The sequence below is a fragment of the Heptranchias perlo genome, chromosome 10 (assembly GCF_035084215.1).
Source record: "Heptranchias perlo isolate sHepPer1 chromosome 10, sHepPer1.hap1, whole genome shotgun sequence".
In the NCBI taxonomy this organism is placed as follows: domain Eukaryota; kingdom Metazoa; phylum Chordata; class Chondrichthyes; order Hexanchiformes; family Hexanchidae; genus Heptranchias; species Heptranchias perlo.
In genome coordinates this window covers 6,100,206-6,104,953 of record NC_090334.1, presented here as the reverse complement: position 1 = coordinate 6,104,953, position 4,748 = coordinate 6,100,206, and positions in this window count along the sequence as shown.

Here is a 4,748-nt window from a genome sequence, read left to right as displayed (position 1 = left end):
GGGAGAGGGAGAGGGAGGGTTGTGTGTGGGGGGGGGGGGAGAGGGAGAGGGAGGGTTGTGTGTGTGGGGGGGGGGGGAGAGGGAGGGGTGTGTGTGGGGGGGGGGGGAGAGGGAGAGGGAGAGGGAGGGTTGTGTGTGGGGGGAGAGGGAGAGGGAGGGTTGTGTGTGGGGGGAGAGGGAGAGGGAGGGTTGTGTGTGGGGGGAGAGGGAGAGGTGTGTGTGTGTGGGGGGGGGGGGGAGAGGGAGAGGGAGAGGGAGGGTTGTGTGTGGGGGGGGGGGAGAGGGAGGGTTGTGTGTGGGGGGGGGGGAGAGGGAGGGTTGTGTGTGGGGGGGGGGGAGAGGGAGAGGGAGGGTTGTGTGTGGGGGGGGGGGGGGAGAGGGAGATTTGTGTGTGGGGGGGGGAGAGGGAGGGAGGGTTGTGGGGGGGGGGGGGGGAGAGGGAGGGTTGTGGGGGGGGGGGGAGAGGGAGGGTTGTGGGGGGGGGGGGGAGAGGGAGGGTTGTGTGTGGGGGGAGGGAGAGGGAGGGTTGTGTGTGGGGGGGGGGGAGGGAGAGGGAGGGTTGTGTGTGGGGGGGGGGGGGGGGGAGAGGGAGGGTTGTGGGGGGGGGGGGGAGAGGGAGGGAGGGTTGTGGGGGGGGGGGGAGAGGGAGGGTTGTGTGTGGGGGGAGGGAGAGGGAGGGTTGTGTGTGGGGGGGGGGGGGAGAGGGAGGGTTGTGTGTGGGGGGGGGGGGGGGGAGAGGGAGGGTTGTGGGGGGGGGGGGGGAGAGGGAGGGGTGTGTGGGGGGGGGGGGAGAGAGGGAGGGTTGTGTGTGTGGGGGGGGGGGGGAGAGGGAGGGTTGTGTGTGTGGGGGGGGGGGGGGGAGAGGGAGGGTTGTGTGGGGGGGGGGGAGAGGGAGGGTTGTGTGGGGGGGGGGGGGAGAGGGAGGGTTGTGTGTGTGGGGGGGGGGGGGGAGAGGGAGGGTTGTGTGTGTGGGGGGGGGGGGGAGAGGGAGGGTTGTGTGTGTGGGGGGGGGGGGGAGAGGGAGGGTTGTGTGTGTGGGGGGGGGGGGGGGGGAGAGGGAGAGGGAGGGTTGTGTGTGGGGGGGGAGAGGGAGAGGGAGGGTTGTGTGTGTGGGGGGGGAGAGGGAGGGTTGTGTGTGGGGGGGGGGGGGAGAGGGAGGGTTGTGTGTGTGGGGGGGGGGGGAGAGGGAGGGTTGTGTGTGTGGGGGGGGGGGGAGAGGGAGGGTTGTGTGTGTGGGGGGGGGGGGGTGGAGAGGGAGGGTTGTGTGTGGGGGGGGTGGGGGGGAGAGGGAGAGGGAGGGTTGTGTGTGTGGTGGGGGGGGGGAGAGGGAGGGTTGTGTGTGGGGGGGGGGAGAGGGAGGGTTGTGTGGGGGGGGGGGGGGGGGAGAGGAAGGGTTGTGTGTGGGGGGGGGGGGAGAGGGAGGGTTGTGTGTGTGGGGTGGGGGGAGGGGGAGGGGTGTGTGTGTGTGTGTGTGTGTGTGTGTGTGTGTGTGTGTGGGGCGGGGAGGGGACGCGAGAGAGAGCACGTGCCGGGGTGGGCGGGAGGAGAGAGAGTGATCGGGGGGGGGGGAGAGAGAGCTTATTGAAAGCCACACTTGAATCTGCTTCCACCCACCCTTTCAGGCAGCGCATTCCAGATCATAACTACTCGCTGCAGGAAAAATGATATCCCTCCTGTCACCTTTAGTTCTTCTGCCAATCACCTTAAATCTGTGTCCTCTAGTTCTTGACCCTTCTGCCAATAGGAACAGCTTCACTTTATTTACTTTATCTAAACCCTTCATGATTTTGAACACTTCTATCAAATCTCCTCTCAACCTTCTCTGCTTTATGGAGAACAACCCCAGCTTCTCCAGTCTAGCCACGTAACTGAAGTCCCTCATCCCTGGAACCGTTCGAGTAAATCTCTTCTGCATCCTCTCTAAGGCCTTCACATCCTTCCTAAAATGCAGTGCCCAGAATTGGACACAATACTGCACTTGTGGCCGAACCAGTGTTTTATAAAAGTTCAACATAACTTCCTTGCTTTTGTACTCTATGCCTCTATTTATAAAGCCCAGGATCCCATATGCTCTTTTAGCTGCTTTCTCAACCTGTCCTGCCACCTTCAAAGATTTGTACACATATAGCCCCAGGTCTCTCTGTTCCTGCACCCGCTTTAGAATTATACCATTTAGTTTATATTGCCTCTCCTCATTCTCCCTGCCAAAATGTATCACTTCACATTTCTCCACGTTAAATTTCATCTGCCATGTGTCCACTCATTCCACCAGCCTGTCTGTCCTCTTGAAGTCTATCACTCTCCTCCTCACTGTTTACTACACTTCCAAGTTTTGTATCACCTGCAAATTTTGAAATTGTGCCCTGTACACCCAAGTCCAAGTCATTAATATATATCTAGAAAAGCAATGGTCCTAGTACCAAAGCCTGGGGAACACCACTGTATACCTTTCTCCAGCCCGAAAAACAACTGTTCACCACTATTCTGTTTCCTGTCACTTAGCCAATTTCGTATCCTTGATGTCCAGTTTTGCCCCCTCTCCTACAGCTGTTGATTCTTGCCATAATATGGTTTTAAGTGTTCCACCCACACTGCTGCCTAGCCAACATGGCCATTCTTCATGTATGAGCCCAGGCAATGAGTGTCTGTCAACTATTCAGTAGCTGTGGGGGCTTCACAGCTGAGCCCAATCCTGTCCTCACCATTTTCATTAGAACTTTATAGAAGGAGGCTATTCACTCACTGTGTCTGTGTTGGCTCTTTGATATAGTAATTCAAAACTACTTTTTAAAAATGTAATTCGTTCTTGGGATATGGGCTTGCATTTATTGCCCACACCTAGTTAAGAACATAGGAACAGGAGTAGGCCATTCAACCCATTGAGTCTGTTCCAATATTCAATTAGATCATGGCTAATCTTTATCTTAACTCCACTACCCACTTTGGTTCCGTAACCTCTTGTTCACTACACAACTAGAAGAAATAGTTTCTCTCTATTTCACGTCAATTAGATCACCCCTTAATCTTCTATACAAAGGGGAATACAACCTAGTCTATCCAACCTGTCCTCGCAATTTAATCGTATTAGCCCTGGTATCATTCTCGTGAACCTGCGCTGTACCCTCTCCAAGGTCAGTATCTCCTCCTTGAGGTGTGGTGCCCAGAACTGAACGCCATACTCTAAATGGAGTCTAACCAAAGCTTTATATAACTAACATAATTTCTACCCCTTTGTATTCTAGCCCCCTTGAGATAAAGGCCAACATTCCATTAACGTTTTAAATTATTTTTTGTACCTGTCCACTAACTTTGTGATTTCTGAACTTGGACTCCTAAAACTATCTGCTCCACAGTTCCCAGCTTCTCACCATTTAGAAAATACTCTACCTATCTTCCTTAGGTCCAAACTGGATGACCTCACACTTTTCCACATTGAACTCCATTTGCCACAGTTTTGCCCACTCATTTAATCTATCAACGTCCCTTTGCAACTTTCTACTCCCATCTACACTATTTACTGTGCCACCTAACTTGGTGTCATCAGCAAACTTAGATATATGGTTCTCTATTCGTTCATCAAAGTTGTGTTTAAATATAGTGAAAAGCTGAGGCCTCAGTACAGATCCCTGGAGAACATCACTAGTCACATCCTGCCAATTTGAGTACATATCCATTATCCCTGCTGTCCGTCTCCTACCTCCTAACCAATTTCCTACCCATGTCAATAGGCTGCCTCCAATTCCGCATGCTATTTTTTAAGTCTCTTTTATATGGAAACTTATCGAATGCCTTCTGGAAGCCCATATAAATAATATCCGTACACACTCCCCTACCTACCAAATTAGTTACCTCTTCAAAACATTAAACTAAGATCATATAACATGACTTACCCTTTACAAATACATGCTGGCTCTTTCTGATCAGTTCATATTTGCCCAAGTGCTCAGTTACTCTGGATTGAATAGATTATAGAACTTCTCTACAACTAATAGGCCTATAATTTCCTATCCTCCTTAAATAATGGAGTGACATTGGCAATTTTCCAGTCCAAGGGGACAATTCCTCAATCGAGAGTCTTGGAATATCATGACTAGAGCATCTACAATTTCCTCACCTTTTTAATATCCTGGGGTGGAAACCATCTGGTCCTGGAGATTTGTCTATCTTTAATCTCATTATTTTCTCCATTACCATTTTTTTACTTGTATTAAATCTAGCAAGTTCCTCCCCTTAATTTATTTTGTTTTCCTCGTATCGCTGTACTTTATTGTCATCCTCTACTGTGAAGACCAACACACAGTAAGTATTTAGCAAGTCTGCCATTTCCTGATTTTCAATTGCAGTATCACCTGTGTCAGTCTTTAAGGGGCCCACATTACTCTTAGCCACCCTCTTTCTCAATATATTTGTAAAAACCTTTAATGTTGACTTTGATATCAGTCATTTTTTTTTCTCGTATTCCTTTTTAGCAGTTCTTACTACTATCTTTGTATCGCTTTGCTGTTTATGTCTCTCCCAGTCCATGGGCTCTTTACTGTTCTTTGCATTCGTTTAAGCCCTTTTAGTTGTATACTATCTCTCACTTGTCTTGTTGACCAAGGTTGTTTAATTACACAAATCATGCTCTTGCCCTTTAGGGATATGTACATGTCTTGTATTCTACCAAATACTTTTTTGAACACTTTCCACTATTCATCTGTAGTTTTATCTGTTAATAGTTCTGCCCAATCTACTGTGGTGAATTTCAG